Source organism: Corapipo altera, unplaced genomic scaffold (assembly GCF_003945725.1).
Source record: "Corapipo altera isolate COAL_440 unplaced genomic scaffold, ASM394572v1 0, whole genome shotgun sequence".
NCBI lineage: Eukaryota > Metazoa > Chordata > Aves > Passeriformes > Pipridae > Corapipo > Corapipo altera.
Window position 1 is genome coordinate 87,860,703 of NW_020884872.1, and position 25,783 is coordinate 87,886,485.

A 25,783-nucleotide genomic window follows, 5' to 3' on the forward strand; every position below is an offset into this window, starting at 1 on the left:
AAATTCACAAAAAGCAGCAGGAGTCTCATCCACTACCTTAGGATGTGCCAAAAGACTCTGAAAAAGTGAGGCTGGAACTACTTTTCCAGGCCTGCTTTAATCTCTTAGTTATGTTCCTAAACCAGATTTTGAAGAGTATGAATAAAATTAAACTGACACTTTATCTTGATGAAGTTGTAATCTCCAGACTAGTGTCTCTTTTGCCATTTCTGGGAGCCCTGACAACCAAACTGAACTTAACTTGGGCTGTGTGTGGGGGAACTAACTTTTGTATTCTTCCTGTTTGTTTGGTTTCTTTTCTCTGTTTCCATTCCCTGGTTGTATCTCTTAAAACCTTGTTTGTTAGTTTGTTTGTTTTCCTTCTGCCTTTCTACAGAAACCTTGTTCATCAGCCTATCTTTACTTTCCCTGGCTGCTCCTAAGACTGATGAGAAACAGTACTCATACTTCTGTGATCCTGAAGATACTGGGCAAACACAGATGAATAGCAGGGAGGTAAAATATTTTGTCCTCCACCCCAGTAAGAAGTCTTCTTCAGGGCTTGGGAGGAGGATGAAGATTGAGTAGGGGAAGAAACCTTACATGCACTGCCTTCTTCTATCAAGCAGGTAGTTTTGGTAATGAGATATTTGGAAATATTTAAATGTGTAGATCTCCTTTAGAAAGATTGAGGAGGTGAGGGTAGGACTGGGAATGACGGAAGTGGGACTTCAGAAGAGAAAGCAAACAACTCCAGATTCCTTCAGGGCTCTGCTGCAAGCCAGAAAGTAGAACACAACAGTATATTTCCCTGTGTAGGCTGCCTTTAAATGGAGGCAGACGGTCACAGGCGGTGTTTGAATTCTAGGTTCAATAAAGGCACATCCTTTAGTTAGAGGAGGCAAAACAGTGTCACTTGTTAGAATTCAAAATCAGTCTCTAAATACCTCAATGACTTGTCATCAAGTGACTCACCGCACTGTCATACTAGGGCTTCTGGCTTTCACATCTAAGTTATACTTGCTGAAACAGTGTCCTGCCAGCTCATATTAACAGTCCTCCCTCCCAGTCTTGTCTCCAATTTACTCATGGTGGAGAGGGGATTTGGGGGGGACGGGGCAGGAGATGGCTGCAAGGGTAGATCAGAAATCTCATTACCTTGTAGACTTCAGAGTGCTGGCTTTTTCATTTGTTTTGTGTATTTCTGAGACAAGTCCTTGAGTTGCAAAAGAAAAACATTCAGAAATGATGAGCTGGAAGAATTTGTAAGAATTTAGTCATTTACTTGGTTTGACCAAAAATGTTTTTTCTTGTGTGTCTTCTTTTAAAGTTATTTGCTACTTTGGAAAAATGTCAACGTTGAGATGATCTCAGCTTGATTTCCTTTATCTTCTGTTCTTCATTGGGGGATCATCAGGATAATTTCTTTTCTTTCTTTAATTCACATTATCAATTTTATTCTAGATGACCTTTGTTTTTTTAAGAGCCGATCCTTTCTTACACTAGGTACATCCAATGGGAGCTTTCTGATCCAATATTTATTCATCCTGGGACCTAGTCCAAATGCCACCAACAATGTTTGTGTGGGCTTTTTTTGTCTGTTTCAGAAACATTTCGTCACATGCTGACTTGCGGCAGCAGTAAATGGGTAAATGTGCAGTTCAGGATGTAATGGTCGTGGAGATGAAAGGAATCATACTGGAGCAGCAGAATCTTACCTGCATTTAACATCATACCTGCTTCTGTTATCAAGCTTTAAATTTAGTATTACAGTGGATGCCTTGTGTTTCTGATGATGTTCAGTTGCTCTTTGAATCCCACCCTGTTATTTTGGCTCATATTGAGGAGCAGTGACTTCAACAGGATGATCTCATCCAATGTGTGGTGTAGTTGTGTTTGTTTTTGAAGGCTTGAGATTCTGTTCCATCTGCACTTCCTGTAGCTATAGGTAAATCATCTGAAGTCCGATAGGATGAGCGAGCATGTGTGATCTCTGTGGTCTGTCTTCCTCCTTTTTTATGAATTTATGTGCTTCCCTTCTGTGGTGGGGCTCTTGTGAGCCTTGTTATTCTTTTCAACGGGTGTGAATGAGGTGAGCAGTGAAAGGCTTCTCTATAAAGCATAACCTGTGCTAGTTTCAGCGTAAAGACTGTTTGACCACTCTATGAGGGCTCTGATCCTAAATTCCTAATGAACTAACTACAGATTTGCAAGGAAAGAATCTGTGGTTGACTTAGCATTCTTCTTGACTAACAGATGAGAAGCTTGTGTTTTGCTTTTTTTTCTCAAAACCAACCCCCACCCCCACCCCAAACTATAAATCAAGGATGTGGCTGTTGGCAGCTGTTTTCCTTGTGATGTGGTCAGCTCAAAATTAACATTAAAAGTATAATTCTGAACTTGCATTTTCTTGGAGACTGAATGCACGATGAAAGGACAGGAGGGATCTCTCTCCACCTGCTGGGAGTGTGCTCTTCTCTTGAGTCTTTTAGAAGCTGTGATTGGAGGATGAAGCTTGACACAGTTGAGCTCATCGTGGCACACAGCCATCCAAAGGCGAGGGTGCTTCTCCTTTTCAGCGCTTGGCTGCGAGCTGACCTGGCAGGAAACTTTGCAAAGCAGTATGAGTGAAGGTAGCTGTGGTGTAGTATTAAAGATCAAGGAGGTGCCTGTAGGTTTGAAAGCTGGAGGCAAAGGTTGTAAGACATATGGTGAGATCTAGTGACTTCTCAGAATTGCCCCTCAAGTAAGTGCCTTTTTACTCTGTCATTGTGATACCCGCTGTATACAGCTTTTTTTTGTTCTTACATTCCTCTGTCCCCAAGTTCTCTGAACCTCTAGCAACTGCTCAGTCAGCTCCTGCTAGATATGCTCCTGTATATCTGAAAGTCCTTGGTACAGAATGGATTTTATAGAATCATAGAGCCATAGAACAGTTTAGGTTGGAAGGGACCTTAAAGATCGTCTTGTTCCAATCCCCCTGCCATGGGCAGGGAACCTTCCATTAGACTAGCTTACTCAAAGCCTCATCCAACCTGGCCTTGAACACTTCCAGGGGTGGGGAGTTCACAACCTCTTTGGGCAACCTGTTTCAGTTCCTCAGCATCCTCCTAGTAAAGAATTTCTTCCTAATATCTAGTGCAAACCTACCCTCCTTCAGCTTAAGGTCTTTCCCCCTTGTCTTATCCCTACATGGCTTGTGAAAAGTCCCTCTCCAGTCTTTCTGCAGGCCTCCTTTAGGTCCTGAAAGGAACTCTAAGGTCTCCCCAGGCCTTCTCTTCTCCAGGTCGAAGAGCTTCAATTCTCTTAGCCTGTCGATTTTGACTCCTCTCTAGCTGGTTCTCTGTCTTTAGTAAATGTATTTGGGAGAAGGAGCCTGACAAAAAATGACAACATGTATGTCTCCCCACTCTTGTTATTGTGTTACTCTGTATTCTTTGATTCTTTATGGAGGCATAATGCTAGTAATCCCTGCCATGCTGTAGGGACTTCCATGCTTTGCCAAGTAGGTTCATTTGTTAGTGTATCAGAGCATTTTTGGGATTTTCCCATCACCAGCTGCATAATGTCTTGCGTTGTGTAACTGTTATATATATTTTTCAGTCTTGAAAAGATGGTTCAGAATTGAAAGAATGTTTTATCCAGCAGGTTATAAACTGGGCCCAAACTTCTTACTGGTGCCCAGCTGGACCTATAGTTTTAATCCAAGACAGAATTAAGTTGGTTCTGCTGCCAGTTGCACGAACTTTATTAAATAATCATCTCCTATAGGAATGTTTAGTGGCTTTTTCATGGAGGTGCTGAGATTCCTTGTCACTTTCCACCTAAACACTGCCCATAAAGGCTTATAGTGAGCTGTGATGGAAACAAAGTATGCTTAGCTCTGTCATGTGGTTGTCAAGGGCAAACAGAGAAGCAGTAGGCACAGGGGGGAAAAGGTAAACACATTTCTTGTGTAGCAAATGTCACTTTATTTCTGAATACCCTGAAATATATACAGAAAGACTTTCGGCAACATCTGTGCCTCAGAATTCATAGCCAAGATGAAAACAAAACTTTCATCTGGCAGGAACTGTGCAGCAGGTATTTGGTAAGATCTACTGGGCATGAAAGAACAAAAAAAAATTGTGGAGGTTTTTTTCTTTTTTTTTTTTTTCTTCCTCTTCTTTTTTCTTTTTCCTCCTGCCTAACCAGGGGACATAACTCTTAGTAGCCTATGGGTTTCAGTGGGAACATTCAGGGACTGTCTTAGCAGCACTTGAGAGCCTAACCTTGAGAACAAAAGTAGTGTTTCATGTGGTTACATACTGAAAGATGTGGGTAGGCATCTAGTGGGAATCCAGAAAGCGCGTGGGCGCTTGATTCCCTCGGAAACTGTTGGGATTTGGCACCTAAGCTGGTAAAGTATTTTTAAAAACTCTTAAATATCTTTCTGAAAATTGGGTCTGATGTTGCTAATCAGTGTGAGAGGTGGGGGGGATTTTTTTTTCTGATGTAATGGTGCCTTTGATCTTTGTTACTTTCTAGCAGATAAACAGGAGGAAATTAAAGGAAAGCAACACAACTGACTTTGGGATTGGAGGGATTGACGTAAAAGGAAGATAAAAGCTATATACTGGTGTAGTGTTCATGAAATGAGGAGGAGGGCAGGACTGCTATGGGTTTCTGAAGGGTATAAATGCCAAAGAATGGAGAGTGTGGAAGAAGGAAACTGTTGGAATCTCCAACCTTGAAGTGCCTGTACAGGCCGGCAGCTTCACATACAGCCTCATCCAAAAGGAGCATTTTTATTGAATCTCCTGAGTGTCACAGGGACGTGCTGGTGAGGGACAGAAACACTTTGTGTGGCAGCAAGGAAGATACCTGCTTTAGTACTTCAGTCAGGGCAGAACATTAAGATCTGCAGTTTTTTGCAACTTGGACTGTGTGACATCTATCAATGTCATCATACTGCACAAAAGTTACTTTCCATTTGTGCCAGCCTTTCTGGTCAGGAAGAGCCCAAACAGAAACTCTGCTTTAGGCCTCCTTAGCTCCTGTCCCAAACTTGCATTGTTAGTGCTTGGATCTCCATCCTTTGTTACAGCTGGCTGCCATGATGACACAGTTAAATCTCACTGATCTCTGGTGGTATCTGAAACCTTCATCAGGAAGAAAAAGCAGGGTGACAGCTGTGCCAGGGCACAGGCTGGTGTGAGTGGGACAGGAGGTAGGCACAACAGTCTGTCTTGGGACTGCTGTTCTGAGATGTTAGGACATCACTTTTTATAATCGCTTATTTTATGTCCTCATAAATACTATATACATGGGGATATAATCCATTAAGACTAGGGTATCTTGGGGAGTGTTTGATGTCAAAGTTGTAAAAAAGTTACTTAGACTTGATAAAGTATTAGCAGGGAATATCAAGTCTTAACTGCTGGAGGTATTGGAGGTATTGGGGACGTTCCCATGTCAAGGCACTTTTTGTAGCCAATAGATTGAGAAACTAATTTGAGATGATAAATACAAAAACAAAAAATTAGACCAAATAGATAAGTTAAATGTTAATAAGTCACCAGAGCTGGATGGCATTCAACCAAGAGTCCTGAGGAGTTTGAATGTGAAACTGCAGAACTGCTGGCCAAACTGTATAGTTTATCACTACAGATGGCTGCTGTGCCAGAGGACTGGGGAGCTGCCAATGTGATTCCCATCTATAAAAAAGGCTCTAGAGGGAATCCTGAGAACAGTATGCCAGAGTGTCATGCTACCAGGAATGGTCTGTAATAAGGATCTCTGAATCCACAGGTAAATGTTAACTGTTGGGAAACAGTTAGTGTGGCTTCTGAAAATGAAAATCCTGCTGCCCAATCCCATGAAGTTCTGTGGGGTGTCAGTAAGAAAGGGTTCAATGGATGTAATATATTTGGATTTTAAGAAAACTTCTGTCAAGATCTTAAGATCCTAGAAGTTTGGAGGAAAGGCTGTTTTGTGGTTTGAAAGCCACATGAATAACAGGGAGCAAAAAATTGGGGTTGATTTTTCACTTTTTAGGGTGGAGAGGGAAACATTACTGGAGCAGCAACTAAAAGAGCCACCATCCTCATCAGGAAAGGGATGAACAGTATAATTTTGCTTTGGTGCAAATGTTTGATGCACCCATATCTTGTGGATGATGTGCAGCTTTGGTCTCCACATCTCTTGCAGGCACTGTGGCCTTGCAGAAAGGCAGCTAAAAGGGTCAAAGAAATGGGCTGCCTTCCAAGAAGAAGCTAAAATTGTTGACTCTTCCTCATGGAAAGGAGGGGAGGAACACAAATTAGGTTTTTTTTCCTGAAGTCAGCAGGTAAAGCTAGGTATGAGACATCCATCAGCTCTCATGCTATTACAACCAGAGATCCATTCATCAGCTCTCATGCTTACAACTCTTGTTTAATAGATAGGCTTAGATTTTAAAATAGATGAAAGACCATACTAGTGCTGTGAAGAACTGGTTATTGTAGCCTCTGAATAGGTGGAATTTGGTGACAGGCTTTCAAGTGCTCACCCATGCAGGGCAAATCCAGCTTGCACTTTGCAAGTCTCTTGCCTTTGCAAGAGTCTCTGTGTGACCCTTCCTTTCCTCAGGGTTCTCTTCTGCAGCTTTTTATAGGAAGCAATTATCCAGGTGGCTGGCAAGTGTTCGACACTCCCTTGCGTACACAATGAGATTTTTTTTTTTTTAATTATAAGTGACTTATCCCTCATAGAAGTAATTTTTTTTTAATGCTGCCTTCAGCAGGGTGTGCATGTGAACTTTATTTTAATTAAGGGTGAGGAATCTTTTTTACATAACTATATCCTAGATTCTCATGAGAGAGTGAAAACAGCCCTGAGGGACTGATGAAGAGGCCAGCAAAATCAGTTGCCTCACCGATGGAGGCCTGATTCTGATCTCTTTTAGGTTCTGTCTACATGTGGGACTTGCTCCAGGCTGGCTGACAGTCAGAGGAATTGAACCAATGCAAAGGCACTGCCTCCTCACAGCTTTATTTTGGGCCACTAATTTGTTGTTCTGGGCAGATACAGGGGTGGCTGTTACAGCTCTGTCTGAGGTTGTTGTCCCTGTCGTGGGTATGGCCAACTGGGATGTGAATCTGCTTCCAAGCCCTTTCAGCCATGCCCTGATGCTGGCTCAGACAACTTCTGCCACTGTGCCTGGTGCCAGGATATTATTTTGCAACACTCAATTCACCCATCTCCTTGAAGTAGGGGAGCCTGTTGTAATGAAAATGTAGTCCCCACCAGCCAGATGAGTTGCTAATTTAATACTACTAATAATGTATTTATATACTATGTTTATTACTACTAATAATACATTAATACATTTAATACCAATGGAATTTGGTCAGGGTGGTTCTCTGAATCTTTGGGAAAGAAAACAAGTAGCACTGGAAGTCACAAATGAATGCTGTCAACTAAAATTTTATTTCAGTTATAAAACGTGGAAGGGACAGAGAGCAGATGAGTAAAATGTTTCTGTGCCATTAGGGAGGGAAAATCCAGGGTGTGTGCATGGCCTTTGCTTGTTTATTTTTCTCTTAAGAAGAAAGAAATGATAAAGGTGTTAAAACTCAATTGTTGCAGTGCTGGAAGCGTGGCGTACAAATAAAAGAAGATCTCTTTTACTGTGCGCAAAAAGAAATATGAAAAACAAACCACAAACTCTATAAAGAGGCTAATGAAGTTTGTGAGTCAGACCTGGTATGTCGTTAGCATCCACTGCTTGTTTGCAGTGACTGAGGAGACCATCCCTTTCAGAAAGTCTCATACTGGAGGTAGTTTTACTACCTGTTATCAGAACCTCTGTGGTGCTGAAGAAGCTGAACTGCTGACAGACAGCACAGTTGTGACCTTGGAGTGAACTGCTGAACCTGGTGGTGGCTAGCAATTATTTTTTCTGAAGCCAAAAGCCTAGAGAGGTTTGGCATGTCTTACCCTTCAGGGGGCAGATACCTTTCCTTTTTACTGTGTTAAGTCAGGCAAACACAGATGCCACTCCATGAGGGCTATGTTGCTTTTGTTTTGTTTCTGCTTCTGCCCCGAGAACTGTCTCTATAGAGTGTCTAGAAATTTGGCTGCTCTTATCAGAATAAGTAGTCATCCTAGATGAATCAAAGGAGGACTTTGATGCTTAACTCTTAATGTTTTATTGAAGTTCATGCTATCAATTTTAAAAGTGTTTAGGATGTAAAATTGATGGAAAGTAATTGGTGATGCAGGGCCTTTGCAGCCCCAGAGGGGCATCTACCATCAGCCTCCTATAAAGGGTGTAAACACTTTGTAGGAGCAGATCAGCAAGGAGGTGGGGCAAAGATAAGCCTGTTGGAATAGATGTCCTTCAGCTGTTCAGCAGAGCATTGTAAATGAGTGCACTTTAGACAGAAAGGAATCTGATGGTCATGTCACAGCTTGGATGTGCTGTGCTTTGGGCTGATTTTGTAGCTCGGAGCATGTGCTTCAAGTGGAGGTTGACTTGCCAGATGCAGCCTGGATGAATCAGTTAGATCGAGGGCAGTGGGAAACAAGGTCAGTGTTAGTCTTGTCAATCTGAAAGAATGTGCTGAAGGCTTTAAGCACCTCAGAGTGCAGAAACTATAGAGAAATTTCTGATGGTGAAGTGTTTTTTTAGAGAGTGAGGCCTGAACATTTCCATCATCTTAACAGGACAAGAGGAAGCGACCTCAAGAGATGCATCAGGGGAGGTTTAGATTAGATATTAGGAATATTTTTTCCATGGAAAGGGTTGTAAAGCATTAGAACAGACTGCCTAGGGAAGTGGTGGAATCACCACCCCCAGCAGTGTTCAAAAAACGTGGATATGGCACTTGAGGACATGGTTTAATGGTGAACAATGCAGTGGTGCTGGGTTGATGGTTTGACTTGATGATCTTAAAGGCCTTTTCCAACCTTACTGATTCTGTGATTCTGTGAAATGGAAATCCCATTCCCAGCATATGTGGTCAGAACAAGAACACTAAGCTGTGCCAGGAGCAGTAATCCAGATCTCTGCTTCGTGCCACTGGTGCCTGTAGGGAGTAGGGTAAAGTGTTGTAATCACTTGGTAGCTTGAACCAGGAACAAACCTGCGAGGCTCATTCAGGTGGAAAGGAAAAAGATAGCAAGCAGTGACAATGTCCCTGATTGGGGAATTTGCACAGGAGATGGATAAGGATGGCAGAGCGGTGCCAGTTCCTCCTGCTCTCTGAGCTCTTTCCATTCTGAGCGTGGTACCAGCCCCAGCAGCTTCTGCCTGGCAGCCTGCCCCAGCAGCAGATCCCAGCTCTGTGCCTTGCTCTGGATTGCTTGCAAAATTAGCAGGGGGTTGAGGGTGGAAACAGAAAATGCAGAACTAGAGCAGAACAGAAGTCTGGAAACCCACAGGAGGTGTTTCTCCACTGCTGTAAACTTGTGTGACCTTTCTCAACTCCCTTCAAGTGTGTCCTCAGTTTATACAAGGGTATTGTGCACTTTCAGATGTCCTGTGTTACCCAGCAGATGTTTTTCCTTCCCACAAATCAGTAATCTTTTATCACTGTGTTTATGGAGGAATGGTTTTCTGTACACTGCTTAAAATTCAGAAAAAATCCTGAAATTTTGTGAGCCTCTAGTGGAGGCAGAGTTGGCCAAGGGGGTGGGGGAATGAGGAGAATTATCTTTTTCTGCAGAAACTTGTGCTCATTTCCCCTTCCAAAACAGTTTCAGGCTGTTTCTTTATACCAAGCCTTCGGTAATTCATCTTACAATGAAACAGCAGATAGTTGGTTCTTTTTGAAAGCTGCACAGATTAGAAGATGCTTCAATATATGAACCATAAACACTGAAATAAGAGCATCCTAAGGAATAATATGAAGTGAGATACTTTCTGGGACTGCTACGCAGCTGCAAAGTGATGGGTAAAGTCAGATTTTGCCTACACAGATCTCCTAAGCCTCAGTTCTTTGAGTTTTACTTTGCTTGCTTTGGCTTCTGAGACAGCCAGTGTCTGGAGCTGAGACACTATAGTACTTTGCTTAGTGTCCCCAAAAGACCTGCAAACTTAGCCAAGGTTTTGGGCTTGAGAGGGATGAGCTGCGTAGCTTGAATTGCAACTGGGTGCCTCTAGTTCTGTGAGGCTGTAATGACTGCAACCTTTTGAAACCTTGTTCAAACTGTTTTTGTTGCACTCAGACAGGAATGTTATGTTCTTTGTTCTGCCTCCTAAAAGGCAAACCTTTTTGTGTAGGCCACTTGGTGGCTTTTATAGTTTGATATATATGGGTCAGGGGAGGAAGCAGACATAGACTGGTGGATGTTTTCAGTCTGCTGAAAAAGTCTTTTTCAGTACATGAAGTGAGTTTTAAGATCCCAGCTGAATTTTTGCAAATAACCTCTGTCTTGTTTAAGAACAGAAATAAGCCCCCAAATTTGAATTCCTTCCAACTTCCGTGCACACAAGTAAGCAGGCTGACTCTTCTCTGAGACGGACCTGTATGGTAAAGGGATACATGTTTAATTCTGAACTCCTCCTTCTCCTGAAAGGAAGCATACAATATCTCAGCTACCATTACTGAATTTCATTGTTTTTCAAGCAGAGTAAAAGTGTGCATTCAGTACTTAAAATGAAGGTAAGGTTTGCCATGGCTAGGCGTCGCGAATGAAGATTCGGGAGGTTTGCGTTTCCTCTTGAAACCATTGAAGGGATCTTCCTGGTGCCTGTACACCTTTAGGTATGTGTCTTCACAGAATCATAGACTGATTGAGATTGGAAGGGAACTCCAGAGGTCATCTGACCCAACCCACTGTGCTCAAGCAAAGCTGCCCGTTGCCAGATGCTCAGGACAGTGCTGAGACAGCTTTTGAGTATCTCCAAAGATGATGACTCCACCAACTTTCTGGGTAACCTGTGCCAGTGCTTGGTTACCCTCACAGTAAAAAAGTGTTTCCTGATGTTCAGAAGGTCACTCCCGTGTTTCAGTTCATGCCTATGGCCTCTGGTCCTATCACTGGGCACCACTGACAGGAACCTGAAAGTATTTACACTGATGAGATCCCCCTGAGCCTTCTCTCAGCTTAACAGTTCCAGCTCTGTCAACCTTTCATCATAGAAAAGATGCTCCAGTCCCCTCAGCGTCTTTGCAGTCCTTTGCTGGACTATCTCTGGTCCTTCTTTTTTAACTTCTTTTCCTCTCTCCATTGCCTGCTGACTTCAGCCCTCAATTAGTGCAAGAGGCTGTACACTTGCATGACAGGCCTATTGTGGGCTTTGCTTTCAACTTAAAGCCTACAGGTAATGTGGCTTTAAAGCCAAGACACCTCTTTTGCAAAGGTTCTCCTGCTGTATGATGCTTCTTCTGAGGTGGTGGTGGTGGCATACACGTACACAATTTGGTGTGTGTCTCCTGTGCAGTGCATTTTCTGTTTATGCCTGACTGAGGAAGGGAGTCTGCCACAAGGACTGACTGTGCAGCTTCAGCTCTAACTGCCTTAAGTCACACTATTTACTTTGGAAATTACAGTTTCAATTGCTGCTGATAACCCAGCTGATTGTTATGTTATACATTTAGCACTGTTTTTTTAGTTCTTTCCTTAATTACTTATGTAAATAGCTTTAGAAGACTTAGCATTAATTTTGGAGAAGCTGGCATATCAAAGGCTGTGAGGCTAGCAGCAGGTGCTGTAAGTAATCACTCTTCTAAATTAAGCAACGCTTTCCGAGGCAGTAGGTTAATTTCTGGGTAAGTAGCCTGCATACAGATTCTTGGAATCAGCTGGATTGTGACCCAGCAAGTGACTCAAGGCTTTGTATAGGTTTAACCACATGAAATATCTCACTGAAGCCCCTAATTTTTAGAGGAAACTGGGTCTGTGCTTGAACATCTGTTGAAATCGTGCTATCGCATTGAAATCTCTGTCACCTGGGTCTGTGCTTGTCTTTGTAGCTCAGTCTTTGCTACCATTAGGGGTGTATTTGGAGCACGGGCAGTGTCGTGGTTTAATCATGTCAAGCTGCTTGGAGGTCAGGGTATGTATCACAGAATCATAGAGTGGTTTGTGTTGGAAAGACCTTAAAGATCATCTCTTTCCAATCCCCCTGCTGTGGGCAGGGACACCTTCCACTAGAGCAGATTACTCAAAGCCCCATCCTACCTGGCCTTGAACACTGCCAGGGATGGGGCATCCAAAGTCTCTTTGAGCAACCTGTTCCAGTGTCTCACCACATTCACAGTAAAAAATTTCTTCCTGGTACCAAATCTAAACCTGCCCTCTTTCAGTTTGAAGCAATTCCCTCTTGTCCTATCACTACATGCCCTTGTAAACAGTTCCTCTCCAGACTGCTCTTAGGCACCATTCAGGTCCTGAAAGGCCACGGTGTATGTGAGTGGCTCATGTTTATGCCAAGGTCTGAGCTGCTGTGGGCTTCTCTAACTAGTACAAGAGCAAGCAAAGTAGCGCTTAAGAGCTACTCGATGGCTTGAGTGCCATTTCTTTCTCCACCTTTGTGTGCGTGAGTGGATTTCTGCAAAAATATTTCCTCTGATATCGCTAATGGAGTTCTCTTGGGATCTGTGAGCAGAAACTGTTGGCCTGTGGGACACATTCTGCTCAAGTGATGCCTGTTGCTTTTGCATTGTCACAGCTCTGGCCGGCAGTGTTCTTGCCCAAGGCTTGGAGGTCACCTGCAGAAGTGTGACCCGCTCTTCAGAAACTGCTCCAAGCCCATGAGGCTGATGAGGTCAGTGGCGTATGTGACTTGAAAACCTGAATTATTTTTATAGACTCTGCAGGGCTCTGAGAAAATTAATAAAATCTTAATTTCTGTCACTACATAGAGCATGACTTTGGAGCACTTCATCTCACTTGTAGAGTAGGAAGGTTCTTACAAACTTGAGCTGTGTTTAAAACCTGTCTTCCCGTGTGAGGATCATGCCAAAAAGTAAGGGGAAAGGGGGAATTTCTACTTACAGGAAATCCCATGCAAAGTGGAATAGAGCAGAAATAATGCCCTTCTCCAAGGATTCAAGAAGGGAGAGAACTTCAGAGAACTAGAGACAAAATGGGTTTTTGGTGACTCCAGTTGACTGTAGTCTGGGACTTGCAGAGCCTGTGGGTGTTGAACCTAGTTGTCCAGGTGGTTCTTGGAATCCTGTACCTGCTAAATAAATCTCAGGCCATTTTTCACACTCTTTACTTGATTTTTTGCTATGGTCAATCATCTTCAGACCAAAAGGCTCTTAGGCTTGAAGCTCAATGTTGAGATACAGCCTTTTCATGTTAAAAAAATTAATAATCCAAATGACAGGCTTCTGAAGGTTGAACTTGGTTCTTAATTGGTTAAGAGGTCTGTAATCTCTTTAATTAAATCTCTTATCTTCTCACTTTCTAGATTAAAACTTTACTCATTTATTACCTCTGTAGTCTTGAAGAGGCACAGTTCACATGTGCAGAGTCTAATAAACAATATTTTGCTATCTGCTCTATGATAGAAACAAGATGTATAAGCAACTTAGTTTTTTGACAGCTTAGCTTTACTTTGAAACCTGAATTCTCATGTAGCTCTGTGAGCAAATAGTCCTGTTTAAGGGACATTGCAATTCTATGGGAATTGGGACAAAAATATCTTTAAAAAAAATGGTGAAGAGGAAATCATAGACACTGACTCCTCACTGGATTTTCTGACAGTCATATCCTTGGGTGTTCAACAGGTGATCTGAATGCATATTGATGCACTCAGAATCCTCTCAGTGTATTCTCTGGGATGCTGTGAGATGACTGCAAGGCTTGGAAATGCAGAGAGGAACACTGGGCAAGAGCTGGGTGGGCAGAGAGTTGGTGACCGGAACATAGAAACATGGTAATCTTCGGCAGCCTTTTCAGAAGGGGTCAGGATTTGAACTCTTTTAAATACTGTGGGGTAGGAGGCAGGGAAATCTTTTTTCATAGATAATTTAGCTCTGTATGGGCTGAAAGATTGAAAGCATCAGGTAGTGCAGTGACCAGATACTCAACAAATGTCTTGAAGGCCAGCTTTCTGAATGGACTCCTGAAGAGAAGGCAGAGGACCAAACATTCTCTGCTCCGGATTTGTAGGTTTTGGGAAGTGTAGATAATGTAAGAATACTACTTTTCATCTTTCTCACTGACTACCTTAAATTCACTCTGTCCAAATATTTTTTCCAGGCTGCATGAAAAATTTGTAATGCTTTCTGTTATCAAAAGCAGAACTTGAAGGAATCCTGTCCCTTACTAAAGATATGAATGCTGTTTGGGAACTTGGACATATTAATAAAACCAAAATAATACTCTACCAGTCTGCCCTGTGAAATTAAACATGTCAAGCAAATTGCTGAAACATTAGACTGAAACTTGGCAATTATGTTTGTGTGGCAATTTGATTCTGTTCTCCTAAAATACCTCTGGATAACATCCAACTGTAGCTCCGCTCTGATCCCAAGACTACCCTGCGGATGCCCTGAACACAGACATATAAGCAGCAAGCTCTGATCTGTGTAGTTGCTTCAAAAAATCTTGTTTGTTCTCAGAGGGCTTTCCATTTGGGAAAGGGCAACTGATACCGTTCCAATTTTAACTCTTGAAGAGGAACGGAAAATAAAAAAGCTTTAGAGAAGCAAATTTTTGTCCAGACTGTGGAGCCAACTGGGTGTCTTATTCTGGCTTGTCAGGCTGCCTTCTCGTCTGGGGCTCTTTCTGAGTGGTTGACAACTGCATTAACTCTATGAAAATAAAAGCACTTTTGGGTGCGGCCTATGAACACTGTCTCCCATGACCATCCTCAGCCACAGTTGTCTCAATGAGTGCCTTACTGACCCGTATAAATCTACCTTCTCTTCTCTTTGTTCTTTCACAATCATTGTTTGAAAAGCTTTCCTCTACTTTTGCCTTAAAAATTACTTTTGAGGTAAAAGGTCCCTTTTATTTCATTGACTATAAAGTGTATGTGATAATTACAGGATAGTTGTTGTGTTAGCTGAGATACTACAGTATTTCTGTGGGACAAAACCCTGCTCCAAGCAGGAGCAGTTCAGCTTCTCTCACTCAAACCTCAAAGACCAGGACAAGGAATTCCCTAAGTTTTCTGCTCAGCAGTGACAGTAGTATCTGTGTGGATGCTATTTATTGCACTGTAAATAATAGTTTAATGGACTTGCATGTGATAAAATGCTATTTTGTGCTAGTGTGTGGTTTTCAGTAGTATGTCAGAGAATTACTTATGCCTTTTAATTTGCATAATTCAAGAAAGCAATATTTTACAAATGTGCTTATGATATCAAGGGTTTGTGAAGTAAAGGGCAGACAGGCTTTTGCTTGCTCTAAAGATTTCCTGTCTAGTGAATGTAAGTCATAAACATAACAACTATGGGATATTTTTTGCTGGTTTTTTTTTCTCCCTCCCCCTCCCCCTTGAGTCAGGCTTCTTTCCTTCTCCTGCATTTGGATCCTCTTAAAAATGATTAGTTTCAGGGCAAAAGGCAAGCATACCAACTAATCTGTGGAAGACTTGTCATTTGATAACTAAGTGCTGCTTTTAAAGTGAAACCTGTCTTGTCTTTTCAGCAGTGTCTGCTTAGTGGTACTCTTGTTCCAAAATGAGTCATGTTTCAATCCTTGAAAGCCCCACTGTCCTTGGCTATCTTTTAAACTTTTTTTTTTTTTAATTTGTTTGGGTTATTTTCTTTTGGTTGTTGTCAGGGAGCTGCTGGGATAGCTGAAGAAGCTCTACTTCTTACCTATTGTATCCCAGTTGCTGCACTAATTATTTACAGGGTTACTATCTGACTTGCACTGTAGGTGTTGATCCTGTTGTGTGAAAGCCCCTGGTGCCTCCAGGGATCCAAATAAAGGATCTTTTTAAGAGTTAGATGCCACAGACCCTATGCTGTTTGTGATAGCAGTGACTTCAGTTTGGGCAGGATCCAGGCCCCCCATTCAGAGCAACAATACTGTATGAAGCCTTTGGCTCATGGAATACATGAACTGGTTGTTGCTTGGCTCCCCACAGGATAAAAGTCAGATTGGGTTGAACAGAGCTCGTAGACATGTTTCCCCCAGGATTAATGCCCAGCTCTAGCATATACTTATCTGGTCAATATTTACCTGTTAAGAGTGTAGAAAAGGGATGGGGAAAGATCATCAACCAGTAGTACACTGGTTTCCTGAGCATTCATGCCATTGGATTTGGGCTCAAAGATGCTATGTGGGCAGCGATTGGCCTCTTGGACCTTGGTACTTCCTGACTGTAAACCTGTCCACCTTGTCCCAGGTCATGCTGGAGATGACAGTAGTTATTTTAGGGCAGTTCTGGAGGAATCTGTGGGAAAAGATGAGGATTTAGGTAGTGCTGGAAAGAGGTTCTAGAAAAGCATCTGGCTTATACCTATCTAATCATGAGTAACAACAGGGAACCAAAGGTGGGGGATTATTGCACAAGTTAAGTGATGTCCTGGATGTAACTGCTGCATGACTCCTTTGCTTTTAAAAGTCAGGTTTGTTTGGCACTGAGTAGCTTTAGGAGAGGTGTTTTTAGCTGCTGTACTTTTGAAATCAGCATGCTAAACCCCCTTGGAATTGCAAGAATATGTGCATATGCAGACAGGTATTGCTTAGATTCAATTGTTATAAAATACACCCTTGGAAACCTCATCTGTGATGGTGTTGGCATGTCCCTCACATTTTGTGAATTTTCAGAAGCTGTCAGGTATTGCTGTGTGGGAAGTGTTATAGGGCATTATGGGATAAATCCTGAAATCCTAATTTGGACCAAACTCCCACTGTTTTCAGTGGGTGGCTTGCTAGCATTAAGGCCAAGTACCCCTTGGTTATCGAAGGTGACCTTTCTGTCTTTTTAAAGTCAAGTAGACTGAGACTTGGTGTATATATCTTGTATTATAGATCAAACTGCAGGATTACAGCCCTTAAAATTTATACATGTGCTTAGGTTTGTGAACAAGAAGTTGGTTAACTAAAAACATATCCCGTAACTGTTCTTTAGATTCTTCAGATGCTGGTGAAATGCCAGAGGTCTGGAAACAGAAATTAGCTGGTGATTTAGAGCAGTGGATGAAGAAGACGCTCAATCTGTAGGAGAAACAGTGATGTTCCGAAAACTCTGCTTTTCATAAATGGAGAAAATATTACCTCTTTTATTTAAAAATGAAAACTTTAAGTTCTTTCGAAATATCAGCACAAATTTATTGAAACACTGTTTGCTCAAATAACTGGGTTTTTTTGGGTAGGAAAATGTTTCTATGAAATGCCTGCAACTTTTGTCAGCATATTGCCTTCCAGTAAAATTGAATTTAATGTATTTTACAAGTTAATAGTTTGAAATTAGGTACCTGAAGTTCTTGACTGTCACCAAGTAGTTGAGATCATACACTGTTCTGGCCTCTTCTGTCTGTGCAAGAAAGAGGGAAGATGTTGTATTTGTTTTGGGAACACTTAAGAAACCAAACAATATGCCAACAGTAAAAAAAGAAAAATGGGCCAAACCCCTTCAGAAAATGTTGCTGTGCAAACCTTGTCTGTCAGGAAGCTTTCTCAGCTGAAATAAGAGCCCCTTTCTTTCACCTCAGTGGAGCATCAGCATTAAAGTTTGACAGCCCATCTTGGTGTCAGCCTTGAATGTTGTGCCAGGGTAGCCTAAGAACTTGCTCAGCTGCAACTGAAGCGCTGAAGCCTACATGGTATTTTCTTCCTTCCGAGCATTTCTTGGATCACAGTGCAGCTGGGGGAGGGGGGAGGATACACTACCACATGCACTTCCCCTTAGATGGTCTCTGCCTTTTCGTATTTCAAGCTCAGGAGAACTCTTCTGTCCCATCATCTGGACTCTAAGGGGAAGGAAGGGTTTTTGCATTCCTCCATGCCCCCTTTACCTTCTGCCATTGAGTTTACCATCAGGATTGCATACACAGTTCTCTTTTTTCTTTTTTTTTTTTTTTTTTTTTACTGAGAATGTGTTTCTTGTGCTAACTGAAGAAGCAGAAGCACCTGGAAGGGATTTTTTTCATGCTCTGTGCTCTAAAACTACCTGAATTGCCTTTCCTTTAAAGAGGTTATTGACTGATTGAAGGAGGGCAGAGCAAACAAGAAGTACTTGCACTTTCCCCCTCCAAGATCACAAATGAGGTCTGTGTGAGATCTGGGACAAGAGCTTGCATCTCCCAAGTACCAGGACTGTACTCCACACATTAAAATTCATAAAGAGGGTGTTGTAGTACTGATCTCAACTCTTCTGTGGATTTTCTGCTCAAGGTTGTCACCACCTCTTTTGTCTTCGTCATCTATTGGGGCCTTGGATGCTGAGGAGTAAAAACGCTTGCTTCAGACAAGTATTTTGAATGATTTTATGTATCTCTTTCTTTTAAAGCCTCCGTTTTACTTTGTGTGGCTTGTAATTGCAGAATTGGTGAGGTTGGTAGGAACCTCTGTGGGTAGTCTAGTCCAACCCCCCACTTAAAGTGGTGGCAGCTGGAACAGTTTACTCAGGGTCATGTCTAGAGGGGTTTTGAGCATCCCCAAGGATGGAAACTCCATTATTTTTCTGGGCAACTTGTTCTGTAGTTTTGTGTCCATCTCTGCCCCACCTACACTGAAAAACAGTGTGTCTTTGTTGTGGGGTTTGTTGATCTTACATTTAAATGGATTTTCCTGTATTTCAGTTTGTACCCATTGACTCTTGTCCTGTTGCTGGATACCACCAAGAGGAGCCTGGTTCCATCTTCTTTACACCTCCATCAGGTATTTATGCTCGTTGATAAGATCCCTCTGAACTTTTTCTTCTGCAGGCTGAAGAGCTCTTTCAGCCTCTCCTCATATGCTGGATACTCCTGTCCCTTAATCATCCTTGTGGACCTTTACTGGACTCTCACCAGTATGTCCGTGTTTCTATTGTACAGGGGAGGCAAGCACTTGTCCCACCACTCCAGATGTGTCTCATCACCCCTGAGCAGAGGGGAAGGATCCCCTCCCTTGACCTGCTGGCATTTGTTTTTTCTAATGCAGCCCAGACAGATACTGTGCTAGTTTGACCTTGTTTGCTACAAAGGTGCTTTGGAGGCTGATGGTCAACCTGATGTCCACCGGAAATCTCAAGTCTTTCTCTACTCTTTCACTTAGTTTCTTCCAGTTGGTTCCCAGTCCATGCTCCCAAGCATCAGGGCTTTGCATTTTCCTTTACTGAAATTCACTAGGTTGTGTTGGCCCATTTCTCCACTATGTCCATATCCCTCTGAGTGGCAGCAGACCCATGTGGTCTGTCAGCCACTGCTTCCAATACTGTATCATCTTCAAGCTTCCTGAAAGTGCACTCTGTGCTGTCACCCGTAATCTTGCCTTTATGAAGAATCCAGGGCCCTGAGTGAAGTGTTTAATGAATCAAATCTTTCCACAGTTCTTGAAAGTACATTGCTGTTCACTTGGGAAAGTCAGACAGAGATGAGGTAGCTTCACTAGCACTAAAGGAACATTAAATACTCTGCCTTGTAGTGAAGGACTTCATTATTATTATTTAGGACTTTAATTCCTTGAATCTCTGATACTTCCTGCAGTACCAGCTCATGCCCTTTGCTAACACCATAGCAACCTGCTATAAATGTCCCTATATAATGTGGCTTGTTGGCCAAAAGCTGGACAAGGAATGCTTTCTAGGGTAGGAAATCCATGGGGTTGGTAAAAAAAGTGCAATAGAATGAGAGAAAAATCCTATTTTTAATTTAATAGTATGGCAAAGTGTTGTTTTTTTTTTTTCTCTCTCCAAAACTGTGCCCCAGAGGCAATAGGGGCATCAACTGAAATTCTCTCAGTGCTTTATCTATATCCCCCTCCCCCAAAACCTACATCCTAGGCACAGTCTAAACCTCTGGGCTAACAGATGGTGTTGAGAGGGGGAGGGAGGGGAAACAATTTACATCTAAATAGCTGAAATAAAAAAGGGTCATGTCCCACAGACCAGCCCCACTCACCTGCTGTTTAAATCCCCCTGAGAAATAGGAAAACGCGCTTAGTTTTTTAATGTCTGCGTCAGCTGTGCTTACTCTCTCAAGCTTTCTGCCCTAAAAAAAGCTGCAATCCTGTGCATCTTGCTGTATGGATTCTGTTCTGGCCCCAAAATGATGAACTCTTAAGGATTTGGTTCTTTGAATGCAGTTGACAGCTCTGTCACTATTGTTCGGCCCCCCATCAGAGTGACTGTACTGTTGGCTATTGTAATTAGCACAAGCACTAATGATACAGAGAAGGTTCAAACCAAATATTACCTCTTCGGTCAGCTTCCTACTCATATGGCTGCCTGAGTCTGTCTTTGGAGGTGCTCTTGCCATGTGGTCCTGTGGCCTCATGCCGCAATATTCTGCGCTGGGTTTGTGTGTATAAGTGGGATGGAGTTTGGACAGCCCTAGTGACCACCAAGCTGTAGCCCAGCAGTGATCCTGATCTTGCAGGACTGTGGCATGGCTTGGGGTTGGATGGCCGTGCTTAATCCTGTGGGCATGCAAAGCCAAGTTGTTGTGGCTTTCTGACTCTATCCTGTAAAAATTTGGCAGGTTCGACTAAGACCTTGCTGCTTTGGTAGTGATTTTGTTCTGGAGTGTAAAGGTCACTCACCCACCACTTCTACACATTCTGGGTCTACCCCTCTGTCCAAGCAGCAAGAAGTGAGCTTTTGTCTCCTCAGGCAAACTTTCTTAAGGCTATGGAAACCCTGTAATAAGGAAAATCTTCCCAGTTCTTCATAATCATGTGCATGTTCACCACATTCAGTCATCCTGCCTTGTCTCCCAATGATATTTGAAGGATGCAGGCAGTAGTAGTGGCAAGAGAGCTTCACAGCTGAAGTTTAGTCTTAGTATGAAACATTAAGATGAGCAAAACCTGTTTCTACCCACCAGTTCCTTCGACTTCTACACTCAAATGCTACAAATAAATAATGCGAAGATAGTCTAAGTGGTTCAGGAACTTTATTACTTTTGTCTGTTGACATCTTCTCCACCTCCCAATAAGCCAAAGGCATTGTTAGTTTCAGTTTGGCAGACTGGAAGGCTCAGCAGGATAAGGAGTGGTGAAGATGATGTCTGGGGACCCACCACTGTGTTCTGTGTGTTGACCTGGTAGAATAAAATGTCTGCAGAGGAGGATTTCTATTTCTGGAATTGCAAGACTTTGAATCTCTTCTTTCTTCAGCACAAGCCTGAGGGGAAACTGTGAGGTTAGCCTTTTCTGAGCTATCCAGCCTTCCCTCTCACAAGTGTCTTAGAAGAGGAAATGGGCTCAAGAAGTGTCTTTCTTTTCTTTTATTGTTTAATTCCCATGTGTATTTCAGTGAGTGGTAGTGGTTGAATACCCTGTGTGCATGAGGTCAACATGGATTTGGGCAACAACCTTGTTTATATGCCTCTAGGGAATTGGTTTATTTATTTTATAGTTTAATATAGATTGCAGTTAATAGAGACAAGATTTGGTGTGTGGATACTTACAGAAGTAATTGGGCAATGTGCAATACCAGATTAAACGAGTTCAGAGCTGTCTGTTGTACTTTATAACTTTTTACAATTTTTTTTTCTTCTTAGGACTTTATATCACTTGAGGATAATTATTTTTATAAATGATCATATGATACAGACTATTTGGGAGTAAACAAAATAAGTGAGTAACTTGGGTGGTGCAAATTGTCTACACGTGTGCACACATACACATGTGCACGCATATGTATGCACATGTGTATATGCATGTTTATACATCCACACTCTTCTGTACTACAGACCTCTACCCTACTCCTTCTCCCAGTTCAGTCATACAGGCAGGTAACTGGCTCTGGCAGCTGGGCTGCTACTGTTTCCTATGAATAAAATTCTTGTTATGCAACAGGGTCCCACAGACCGTGTAAGAGCGAAACCAGAAATGAGACTATGGTTGAAATATTTCTTTTCTGTGTTTTTAAAAACAAAACTATGTAAATTGTGCAGTTGTAGAAGAGCTGCATGTTACTTTTTAACAAAGGAGGCAAAAGGGGAAAATAGGAGGAAATAAGAAGTGCTTTCTGATGCGATGTTTGCAGGTAGTGGGGTCAAGAGTGGGAATACTGGATTTCATAGAATCCTAGAATGGTTTGTGTTGGAAGGGACCCTAAAGATCATCTAGTTTCAACCGCCTGTTGTGGAGACTGCCTTCCACTATATCAGGTTGCTCAAAGTCCCATCTACCCTGGCCTTGAACACTTTCAAGGATGGGGTATCCACAGCTTCTTGGGCAGCCTGTTTCAGTGCCTCTCCACCCTCATAGGAAAGGATTTCTTCCTAATATCTAATCTAAACTTGCTCTCCTTCAGCTTAAGGTCATTCCCCCTTGTCCTGTCACTCCATGCCCTTGTCAAAAGTCCCTCTCCAGCTCTCTTGTAGCCCCTTTAGGTACTGGAAGTAGCTCTAAGGCCACCCCGGAGTCTTTTCTTCTCCAGGCTGAACAAACACAACTGTCTCAGCTTGTCCATAGCAGAGGTGCTCCAGCCCTCTCAGCATCTTTGTGATCTCCTCTGGACTCACTCCAGCAGGTCCAAGTCCTTCTTATGCTGAGGAACCCCAGAGCTGGATGCAGCACTCTAGGTTGGGTCTCGCCAAAGTGGATCAGAGAGGGAAAATCACCTTCTTCCACCCGCTGGTCACACTGGCGGGTGACCATGTATGCTGCTTTTATTTTATCAGAATTTTTTTTATTTGTTTCTTTTACTAAGTGGCTTACTTTAAGTGGATGACTGACATTGGAACATTTATTTCTGTATCTTCCCAAGCTCTCTAACTGGGAGAAGAACTTGCTGTACAGAAAGGACCATTCTGGTAGTTTACACTGTTTTTTCGATCACTTTCTGTGTGTGGAACTAAAATATTAAAAAAAGATGTGCTGGATTGGAACCACACTTAAAGCAATCCTTAGCATAATAGGATTGTTTGACTGATTTTTAATTAAAATAGAATTCTAACTAGATTGTTTTCAGCATACATACAGCTCTGTTTTGTTGTTGTTGGTCTAATTACCTCCTAAATTAGAGATACCAATATTCTAATCCACCCTCTCCCTAAGGATACTTTCATTAAAAGAGGGTGTGAAATGCTATGTAAGTGATTTGCAGACATGCAGGATGGAAAATGGTCTTTAAAGACATTAGCCAAAACTTAGGTCTTCTCTTTACCTACAATGTTTTGACAGAGAGAATGATGAATTGTTATTTTTCTGTATTTATTTATTTCTCTGTCCTGACAGGTCTTTTAAGTGCTTAGAAAGGTAGACTGAGAAAAATGCCAATAATCTGAGCCTTTGAGGAAGGAGCAGTTAACGAATCTCCAGGGAAATACCTAGACTACAGATGCTCCATGGGGAAGAAAAGGTTAGGAGCCAGTGGAGCAGAGGTTGGAGACAATACATCATGTCAGATCTAAGATGGAAGCTGTCTGCTGATAACATAAGATACTAAAATGACAGAATTGTGGGCTTAATTGCTCAGGGCTGTTTTTTGAGAGCCCATTTCAAAAAGTCATGATTTGTGATTTGAGCACTTCTATTTAAGATATCTTAGTTCAGCTTTGTCAGAAATAAAGCATTTTTTTTTGCAGTTTTTTAATTGTCTCTAAGGATTGAAACCCTCAGGGGAAGTTTCACCTGTGGGTATGTAAATTCAAACTATGTTGAAAGTTTAAAGAATATGTATTAGGCTCAAATACAACTTCTATTTTTAAAGCTAAAAGGGAACTTACAAAGTAGCAGGCCACAAGTTTAGATGTGTGTTTTATAATATTTTAATAGAACAACAGAGACTGATAAAACTTTGAGGCTTTTGTCAAAGTAGAATATTTAAGCTCCTCAGATAAAACTAGATAAATATTGAAGAGTGTTCACAGAAGAGTTATTTCCAACCTGAAGAGACTTTTCTTAAAAATAAAAGCAGCCAAACATGCATATCTTGGGAGGCTATGAATCAACACCTGTAAATATCAGCAGTACAATAATAACCAGGAATGTAGGAAAAGGTTGGATGGGGCCCTGAGCAACCTGATCTAGTGGGTGGAATTGCTGCCCATGGCAGGGGAGTTGGAATTAGAGGATTTTTAAGGTCTTTTCCAACCCAAGCCTTTTCTGTGATTCTATGAAAACGCAAGTCAAAGGAAACAATTGGAAAGAAAAGTGAAAGAAGCCATACTTGTAAAGAAGACAGTTCACTTAAGCCAATAGGTCATGCTTTGTTCCTTTCCCACAACAAGTGTATGTCACTGCACTGCATCCCTCTGCAAGGAGTGTAAGAGCAGGAAATGGGGAGGTAGGGCATTGTGCCACAGTTTGTGTACAAATGTTAGTGTCAGTAAAAAGGAATGCAGCACTTCCATGAGGCAGGTGTAAATACCACAAAGTGGAGGGCACAGAATTGTTTTGAGAAGCGCAGCCCCCAAGCATTCCTCCTGGGTATGCTTAGGGACCACCCCTGAGATTTCAGAAAACTGACTGTCCTGTTGGTATCTTGAGTTTTTTAGCAAACAGATCTGTTACTGTAAAGGTGAGAGGTGAAATTATAGTGTGCTAGCTACAGAATGTAAATTATCTCATTTTACACTCTCTTACCTTGGATTTACAATAGGTGAGAGAGGTAATGTGGTCAGGTAACCAGAGGTGGGTGCTGAAATGAGAATTGTTTTGAGTGCCTGAACACTGAGGAAACTTTGGGGTTATGGGTAGGTAGCAGAGACCTCTATGAGAGTTTGCTGATGGTGAACATTGTTGAATCTTAATTATTGGAATTAGAGAAGGATGATCAGAAAACTGCATCTGGATTTGCTGCATGCTCTCCTAGGGAGGCTAATTCATACACTGATGATCTTAGTGGGAAGTAGCCATGAAACTTGAGCAAGCTGACTTCAGCAATGGGAGGGAGTACTATACTGAACAAAATACCTTGACTCCTATGGCTTCCTAGAACAACCAAAGATCCATCTTTGGTTGTCGTCTTCATTTTGGAAATCTGGTGAGTTTTGCCTAGCACTTAGCAGACATACAACGTTGTCTATAGAGGTTCTTGGCTTCTCAGTAGTGACCATAAAATGATTTTTAGCATTTTAAGTACACAGAGGATATGCAACCCACCTGACAAAGCAGTCTTGAGATGAATAAAACATGAAGACTGGCAATCCATCCATCACTGAAATCCGAATTCTGCTGAATTTGCAGTTCATATTGTTTCTAATTGTATGATGTAGATGCTTGTCCACTGGGAATTGGATTGAAAGAAGCAAGTCACTTGCTGCAGACGCTGACAGGGCTGTGTATGGGAGCTTGATCAGTCTACTGGGTTGGGTTTTGTGTCTGCAGACGATGTGGCTGCTTCCTGAGAAAGAATGAGTTTTAACTGGGTCTCAGTGAAGATCTGTGTGTCCTGCTTACAGTTGCTTGGGTCGTTATAGCAAGAACACAGGGTAAGAAGATCCATCTGCCAGAAAGACTTGCACAAAGATGTTGAGGAAACTCTTGCCTACTATATCTAGTCTTTTAATTAACTCCCATTCCTAATTACATGGTGCCTTAAAATGGGCCTGCCACTGTAATAAGTGATGGTGTAATATTTCCTTTTGTTCAGTGGTGTAAAAATAGTTCACTTGGCTCATGGGCTTTATTTAACTGAGCGCTAATGCAGACTTGGTTGTAATATATTGCAGAAACAGCAGTTCCTTTGTGCCAGTCCTATGGAGCTTTCTTTTCTCTACTGACATACAGTAAGTATGACTGGAATCTGAGTAAATGATGTGATAAA

At 42.1% G+C, this 25,783-nt stretch overlaps 1 protein-coding gene across 6 annotated transcripts in view; it reads left to right on the plus strand.

Annotated features, from left to right (window-relative positions):
- Positions 1-25,783, plus strand: part of PAK1 (p21 (RAC1) activated kinase 1) — a 77,144-nt gene that overhangs the window by 8,128 nt on the left and 43,233 nt on the right. Inside the window, exon 1 of one of the 6 annotated variants that reach the window (XM_027667987.1) lies at positions 18,663-18,741. The exons of the other annotated variants lie outside the window; for them this stretch is intronic. The gene's annotated coding sequence lies outside the window, so the exon portion shown is untranslated. Of the gene's footprint in view, positions 1-18,662; positions 18,742-25,783 lie in introns of those variants that run through there. 6 annotated transcript variants of the gene reach the window in all.